Genomic DNA, 9,119 nt, shown 5'->3' on the forward strand with positions numbered 1-9,119 from the left:
TTCCCAAGTATCCACCCTATTGTGGAGCATCCCCTGGGTTTATGGGGTGAGAAAATTACTTTCTATTCATATCAGCTACTCCTTCCCCTCTCCCAAGCCTCTTTTAGCTGATTCTATTCAGGAACTCCAACATATCCTAAATAATCCATGAAAGTAGAGGTTTTCTCCCCCTCCTTCACCCACCAGACCAGCAGCATAGCCTCTATTTCCATATAGCCTAGCTCAAATTTGAAGTCTGGGCTCCAGGAAGAAACTGTTCCCAGTCTGGCAGGCTCAGCACACTCAGCTCCCATGACTTTCCTAGTGGCAGGTAGTGCCCAGCATTAGTAATCTGTAACAGCAGCTTTCCAGTCTGAGATTTGCCCAGGCTCTGTCCCAGGCTCTGTCCCAGGCTCTGCAGGGTCTCTGGTTATTGTCAGGCCTCTGGCTGCTGTTTGTGGCCATCTCAGCTGCCGTGATCAATGCTGGACAATCTGTTGGTTTACAACAGGGAGAACCATTGCACACAGTCCAGAGCATCCACTCCCAGCCCGTTTCCTTTGGTAGAACTGCTGCTCTGGATCAGCAGCAAGGCCCTGGAGCTGGGCTGTCACGGTCCTGGAGGAACTCTCCTGAAGCACAGGAGCATGGCCAGGTGAGGTTCCTGTCCCAGCACAGCCAGGAGCCCTGGAGCAGTGCAGCTCCCAGGAATCCTCAGGTCCCAGCTCTTTGGAACAGCCTCTCTGTGCCTTGGCTCCCCTCGGCTGGCTGAAAGCAGGAGCATCAATCAGGTGCCCAGCAGGTGAGTTTGCTGCCAGCCTTCCTCACCCTGCTCTGGGGTGATTAATGGTTTGGGGCAGTGCTCTGTAACTACCAGACTTGGAGTTGTGGCAATTAGGCAGGCAGTTAATCATTTTGGACAAAGTGCTCCCTAAGTGCATGGCAGGAGGGATTTACCTGGGGTTGGGTTAAGTTGTTAAGAGATGATGAGGTGGCTGAGCAGTTTAGTCTAGTCTGAAAAACTCTCACTAAAAATCCTTTTGTTTGCTGCCAAGCACCCTTATCTGCAGAAAGTAGCTCATGTCATGTCCTGATGTGTCCATAGGAAGCACCACTCAGCCATGGGGCTTTCCCCACACCCTTGTGAGTTGCTCAGGAGGAGCCAGGTAGGGCTTTTCCTCCCTTCCCAGGCACAGGGTGCTGGTGCTGCACTGTGGCTTTCCCAGAGAAGTTATTTCAACACAGCTGCTGTTCCCTTTGCTGGCAGTGGAGTTGGAAAGAAATGTTTAAAGTTAAGTCAGTTGCTTCAATTTTTGGGCTAGGTTTGCTCTAGTGTTTTATTTATGTTTCTGGACTGGATGAATGTCCTTGGTATTTATTTTTACTGCAGATCTTTTAAAAACAAAACAAAAAGGAAGCTCTTCTGCAAACAGTTTGTCTGGTACAACATGAGCATTGTTTGCATAGAGCAAACAGTGCAGCATTGACTTTACAATATGTATGCAAAGGCAGGGAAATGATTCCCACAGCAGAATTCATCCATCTTTCCATGGATTCATCCACAATTATGTGCCTCCAAGCTGGCTGTCACCACACAGAGGCCATTAGATGCAGGAGCACAGCTGTCAGGTTGTGCTGAAATTGTTTTTTTTAGATTGCAGTTACTAAGAGAGCACATGTGTGCACCTGCATGAAAAACAGGAGTGCAGAAGTTTGGCTTCTGCAAATTAGATGTGACTGTTGAGTATATAAATAAGTAGAACATAATTCTGAAATAGTGTGTGGCAAGTTCAAGTGGAAAGCAACCCCACACTGAGACATCACTGGGCTGCAGAACCATCAGCCCCTTGTTCTGTCATTGAAACTCACCGAAAACTGAGTAAAATAAAACTCCTTAACACCAATGTAGCGTTAAGAAGAGGCATCATTTATTACAGAATAAGCTCCATCTAATGTGCACACAATTCTCTACAAGTGCATTGCTTATATACAATCACCACATGCATATTTGAAGTGCCCATTACCATAAAACCCTCCCCATGCTCCCAGGGTTCAGGGTTTTTTATAGCCTTGTTTTGGCTGTAGCTGCATTCCTAAGCCAGATGTTTTAGGAATTCAGTTGGTCCTTGCTGAGAAAGCAGCTCCTGCATACCCTGTTTCTTTTTGCTAAAAGTACAAAGGCACAGCAGAAATTGGATTAACCCTTTTGGTATCAATTCCCCCCTTTGAAACATCTCAAATTTCTCAAGGCCATTTGATAATTTCCAACTCAATTTCTATCTATAGTCACGTATATTCCCACAAGTGCCCCTGATATGAGCGATCATTTTGCAAACACAGCCAATAGCAGTACTGATAATTATTACAACTACAATTACAGTTATGCTGATTTCCAGTATTGCAGCCAGCCCTCCTTTCAGGGACCATCACACTACTCCTTGAAGAATTTTATTGAACCAATCAGTTTCAGGATAGCTTTGCTACCCTCAGCAACTGCCCACATTTTGTGGTCTCTGGAGGTCTTATGTTACATTTGGGATGTGTACACACAATGTTCTCTACCCAATTTTAAATATCCACAACCCCCTTGTTCTTTGACCAGCAATAAATCTAAGGGCATTCTGTTTTGTAATGTCAGATTATCATATTGAATCACCATTGACAGATTTACAGGGATAATTCCCCAAGGAATAGGTTCCCCTGCTGAACTGGGGATAGGGAGGCAGGCTGTAATGCTGGACAGATTGTGCATCTTACCAAACCCTTGTATTCAAGTCAATATTAAATTTTCTTCTTCATTTTCTTTCAAACTAAATTTTCTTCAAATTTTCTTCAGAAAAAAATTCATAATAATTAATTTTTTATTAAAAAATTTAAAATCATTTTAAAATCATTTTAAAATCATTTTAAAATCATTTAAAAATAATTTAAAAATTCTTTTATCTCCACCTAAAGATAAAATAATTCCCATAAATATTAGTCTATACATTTTGCTGCTCCTTTACAGATGTCTTCAACATTTTCAGCTGCAAGGGTCCGGTGTTTTCCACGATTCAGTCTGAGTCAGGAGTCCTCTTAATTTGGGAGCAATATATCCAGGAGTTACTTCCTTTCACTTTCACAGCTGGTCTTGTAGTCAACAGAACCAGAGAAGGTCCTTTCCACTGCTCCTGAAGTGGCTCAGGTTTCCAGATCTGCATGGGTATGTGATCCCCAGGCTGAAATGAGTGAACTGGGGTGTCTAGGGTAAGAGGTTCTGAGAGAATGACAAACGTTTTTTGTTCATTCAAGGGTTTCCCTATAAAATTAAATATTGTTCTATTTCCCAAGTCCCAATTTGTTCCTCAGATGCAGAGAAAGCTGCAGCAGAATGTGATCTCCCAAACATCAGTTCATATAGGCTCACCTTCAGGTTAGTTTGGGGCTGTACTCTAACTCATAGCAAGGCCATTTTAAGAAAGCTTCCTGACACATTTTGCCAATCTGCCTCTTTAAAGTCTGATTCATTCACTCAACCCTTCTGCTAGATTGCAGTCCCCATGGAGCATGTAAATCCCAACTTATACCCAACTGCTTGCCAAGTTGTTGGAACACTTCAGATATAAAATGGGGTCCCCTATCAGTGACATCCCAATAGGAACTCCTAACCAGGGTATGATCTCTTTGAGGAGCACCTTGATGACTTTCCTGGCCTTGTTGGTGCAGCAGGGGAAAACTTCTGGCCACCTGGAAAAGGTGTTCAATAAACAATACCAGGAGATACCAGTATTGTTGTTGATGTGGCAGCTCAGGAAAAACAATTTGCCAGTAATCCCTGGGGGTGTTTCCTCTGTTAGTGATCCATGGAGGCAGTCCTTTTGAATTCAAAGGATTATTTTTAAGACATATCAGGCATTTTTCTGTAACAGACTTGACACTTTTTGTCGTAGGGACACTGGTATCTAGTCCTTGGACCAGTCACCATAGCCCTGATTCCCCAGTGGTTTTGCTGGTATTTCTCCTTGACAATTTGCAGTATCAATTGGGGTGGGACTATGATCTGGTTGTTGAGAATTACCAGCCATCCACCTTCTCAATTCTGGGCTTTTAGGTAAGTAGCTAATTTTAAATCTGCCTGACTATACCCAGGGCTAACTTCTGGGAGTGAAACAGCTTTTTTAGGTATTAATGCCAGGATGCCTTGTTGTGCAACCTCTTGTGCAGATTTATCTGCAAGTAGGAATCAGAATTTGGGACTCCCCACACTGGTGTGCCCTGCAGTGTAGTACAGATACTTCTCTGGGCAACTGGGTGGCATCAGGGAAGGACAATATCTCTTGTGTACATTGAATCAGAGATCCCTGTGCTGTTAATAGGCCTCTTTCCTTCCATACAGTTCCATGGGCATGAACAGCTCCAAAAGCACATTTTGAGTCAGTCCATATGTTTACTCTTCCTCCTGCTGCCAATTCCAGGGCTCCTCACACTGAGCTCTGCCTTTTGTGCTGAGGTGTCCATGGGCAGTAGTGCAGCTTCTATTACCTTGGCTGGTGTTACTACGGCATAGCCAGCTTTTATTTTCCATCTTGCACCAAGCCACCTCCTTCTGTAAAGAACTCTGGATCTTCAGTTGGTGCATCTTGTAGGTCTTAGCTTACATAAACTTGCTCAACTGTGTGTAGGCAATGGAGGGTCAGCTGCTCTTCTCCTTGCTTTGGGATGTTCAGGACTTGGGCTGGATTTACCACTGTGGTTACTTTCAAATCTACATCTTCTTGCTCCACTAGAACAGTCTGATATTTCAGCATACAGCTTGGGGAAAGCCAGTGCCTCCCTTTTTGGCAAAACACAGTGGTTATGGTGTGTGAAGTGTGCACTATCTTTTGTCCCAAAGTCAATTTCCTGGCCTCTTGGATGAGGAGAGCAGTCACAGCTCGCAGGCACTGGGGCCATCCCTGGCTGACCTTGTCCAGCTGTTGTGAAAAGCACCCCACAGGCCTCTTGAAGTCTCCCACCTTCTGAGCCAGAACTCTGGGGATGAGGTGCTGCCATTCCTGCCCAAAAAGCTCAAAGGGCTTTGTTAAGTCTGGAAGTCCTTAGGTGGGTGCAGACATCAGGGCCATCTTTAGATCACAGAACACGTGTTCACCCTCAGGAGCCCAAATCAAACGTCCTTCGGGGGCCTCCATTAAAAGCTCAAAGATTTGACCAAAAGTCCATAATTTAAAACCCACAATCTTCATCATCCAGCCACAGCCAGGAATGCTGTTAAATCTCAGGCAATTGCAGGTTGGGGTACTTGGCAGATGGCCTCTTTTCTGTCCATTCCCAATTTCCACTGGTATTATTTCAAACCCTAAATAGGTAACTTCCTGTTTAATTATTTGAGGTTTTTCCCAAAATACTTTGTAACCTCCTTGGTCTAGGAAATTTAGAAGACTGATAGTCAATTCCATGCACTTTTCATTAGTAAGACATCATCAACATACTGCAGGACTAACCCTTCAGGGTTCTCCTTTTTCCAGGTGTCTAATTCTTTTGCCAGTTGGTTCCCAACAATCATTGGACTATTTCTAAATCTTTGTGGTAACACAATCCAGGTAAGCTGACTCTTCCCACCAGTTTGAGGATTTTCCCATTCAAAGGCAAAAATGCCCTGGCTTTGCTTATCAAGAGGTGTGCTAAAAAAGGCATCCTTCAAACCCATTACTGTAAACCATTGGTGATATTCTGTAAGGGATGTTGACAGGGTAAAGGGACTGGCTAGAACAGGGTGGATATCCTGAAATATTTGACTGACTGCTCGTAGGTCCTGTACCAAGCTGTGTACTCATCCCAGGCTTTTTAACTGGCAAAATGGGAGTGTTCTGACTTACATTCTATCAATAATCCAAATTCCCTGAAATTTTCTATTAGACTCTCGATTCCCCTCCTAGATACTAACTTTAAAGGATATTGTTTCTGCTTTACTGGTTTTCATCCAGGTTTTAGGGTAACACAGGCTGAGCTTGTAGGGAATGGCCTGGAGTTCCATTGGTCCAAGTCAAGAGTGTTTTACTGCATTTTCTGTTATTTCTGGTATTCCTCCAGAATTTTCTGGTTCCAGTGTTCCCTGCAACATAAAAGTCCTTGCCTCGATGGCTTTAGTCTCGAGCACCAGTAATTGCATTTCTCCATGTTTAAACAAAATCTGTGCCTCCAATTTACTTAGCAGGTCTCTTCCTAACAGAGGAACTGGACATTCAGGCATATATAAAAATTGGTGTGTTATCCACCATTTGCCAAATTTAAATTTAATAGGGCTAAAGAATGTTTGTTTTTCTCTTTCCCTGTTGCACCAACAACATTTACAGTTTCTTGGTTTAATTTTCCATGATTTGTATTTCATACTGAATAAGTATTTATAATAGAATAAACTATTTTATATAGTATAATAAACTATTAGAAAGACGATATATTTAAAAGTGTATATATATAGTTTATATAATATAATGAACTATTAGAAAGTCAATTTTCTCTTTTCCCCAGCTCTGTAGTAACCAGGGCCTCAGCTGGGGCTCTCCCTCGCGGTTCCCGTCATTCCTGATGGAGGGTTAGCTGGGTGAGCTTGGGCCCTTTCAGGTTCTTGGGGCATTCCCGTTTCCAGTGCCCCAGTCCCCTGCAATACGCGCACTGGTTCGGCTGCAGCGCTCCGCGGGCAGAGCCCCGCTCCGTCCTGCGGTTGAACAGCGCCCTTTGCAGGGCTGCGCTGAGCATTGCATCCCTACATCTTTCTCTTTTTTCCCTTTCCACCCCCCGTTTCTTTTCTCTCTCCTCCCTTTCCATTTCCCATTTCTTTCTTCTCTCCTCCCACTCAATTTTGCGTCTCTTTTCTTTCTGCTCCTTCTCCTTTTCTCTCTCCCGGATCTTGTTTTCTTCCTCTTCTCCCCTGTTATTAAAAGCTATCCAGGCCACTTGTAATAGTTCTCCCAGGTCACGGGACTCTGCTCCCTCCAGCTTTTGTAACTTCTTTCTAATATCCGGTGCTGAGTTCCCTATGAAAATGGAAGCCAGCTGTACAGCTTCCTCTGGTTTTTCTGGATCAATATTAGTGTATCTCCTGGCAGTTGCCCTTAGGCGTTCCACAAATGCAGTTGGAGTCTCATGTGGTTCTTGTTTCACCTCATAAAGTTTAGACCAATTGATTGCCTTTGGCATTGCATGTCTAAAGCCAAATAATATCCATTGTTGATATTGTCCCAGAAAAACCCTCCCCTCCTTTGTGTAAGGGTCCCAATGGGGGTCCTGGGAGGGAAAATGCTCCTCCACAGTTCCTGGTAATGCACCTGCTGTACCTATCCTGTCCACCTCTTTCCTAGCAGTCCTGAGTACCATCTCTCTTTCTGTGGAGTCTAATAGAGTATCTAATAGAACTTGTATAACCCCCCAATCTGGGTTCTGGGTCTTGAGAATGGTTTCAAATACTCTAGATACTCTCTCTGGATCTTCTCTGTAGGGCCCTGCCAGTCTCATCCATGCCTCGAGATCGACTGGGGAGAAAGGCACCTTCAGCACTATCAGGCTGTGAGATCCCACCCCTGTCCTGAGCTGAGCTATGGCCTCCTGCTTATCCCCCTCCAGCTTTCTCATCCCCTGCTCCTCTACATCCAGCTTTCTCGCTCCCTGCTCCTCTACCTCCTGCTTTGTCACACCCTGCTCCCCTCCCTCCTGTTTTCTCATCCCCTGCTCCTCTACCTCCAGCTTTCTCATCTCCTGCTCCCCTCCCTCCTGTTTTCTCATCCCCTGCTCCCCTCCCTCCTGTTTTTTCATCCCCTGCTCCCCTCCCTCCAGCTTTCTCATGACCTGCTCCTTTACCTCCTGCTTTCTCACCCCCTGCTCCTCTACCTCATGTGTTCTCACCTCCTGCTCATCCTGGGTTCTCTCCACCACTGGACTCGACATTAACTCTTGCCTCCCCTCTGACTGCTCATCCCCTCCTTGTGCTTCCCCCTTATCAGGCACACCCCAGTTCTCTATGGCTCTGTCTCCTGCATCTGGTGCCTCTATCATTTCTACATCATCCTCCTCCCATCGTCTGTGGCATTTCAAACAGTGGTGCCCAATACTACAAGAGGAGCAGCATTGCTTCGATCTCCTATCCTTTCCCCTTTCCTTTCCAAAAGCTAACATGAGAGGGTTTGACAGGCTGGGCAGGCACCCCCTTTGCAATTCCAGATGGTCTCTTAAAGTAAAGAACAGATCCACATAAGGCATCTCACTCCACTTCTCCTCTTTTCTACAAAACAGCCTCAGCTGTAACATGGTGTGATAATCTAAGGTGCCGTTCTCCGGCCACTTCGCCTGATTGTCCAATTTATACAGCGGCCACCAGTGGTTGCAATATTGGATTAGTTTGGATTTCAGAAGCGAGCCTCCCCCTATCTTTTCCCAGCGGTTCAATACACATTTCAGCGGAGAATTCGGGATATCATTTCCCACTCTAGTTTTAGAACAAACCGCCCCCATACTCAATAATACAAATATATAACAACGGCTGGAAAGCGAATACAGCGATTACCTGGGCGCAGGGAGTCCCCGCGGCTGGTTCTGGGCTGCAGCGGGCGGGGGTGATGCTGCCCAGGCGGCTGGCGCTGGCGCAGGCGAGAACCCGCCGGGCCGGGGTAGGGCTGCTGTGCTGAGAGTCTGTTGGGTTTCTTCTCTTCTCCTCCTCCTCCCCGAGCCAAGATCCCGGCGGGGGAACGGCTGAGCTGCAACTGGGGGTGCCCCTGCCCGCCCGCTCCCACTCGCGCCGGGAATCCGGATCGCACTGGCACGAGAGGGCGCTTCGCGTCCACAAATGCGATTTCAGCGGCGCGCACAGAAAACAAATCAATAATCGATAGCTTCGAAACGCTAACAGTCAGTTAAGTTTCAACACTCTTCCTTAACGAGCTTTATATCACAGACGTCCCAGTGCCGATTTTACAGGCCGGCAAACTGAAATCAACACACTCACACACACGCTGCCAGAAACCAAAAAGAATTCAGAGTATCGAAGCAAACTCCACCACAAAAGCAGGTACAGCAAGATTTTGGCTCCGGTGTTATGAGCCTATGTTTTTGTTCTCCTCGGCCAGCTACACCAGTGTTTTAAGTTTCCTGCGCCAGGAGAACCCCTCGGA

The sequence above is a fragment of the Agelaius tricolor genome, unplaced genomic scaffold, assembly GCF_023055355.1.
Source record: "Agelaius tricolor isolate 1412-34295 unplaced genomic scaffold, bAgeTri1.0.p SCAF_35, whole genome shotgun sequence".
Classification (NCBI taxonomy): domain Eukaryota; kingdom Metazoa; phylum Chordata; class Aves; order Passeriformes; family Icteridae; genus Agelaius; species Agelaius tricolor.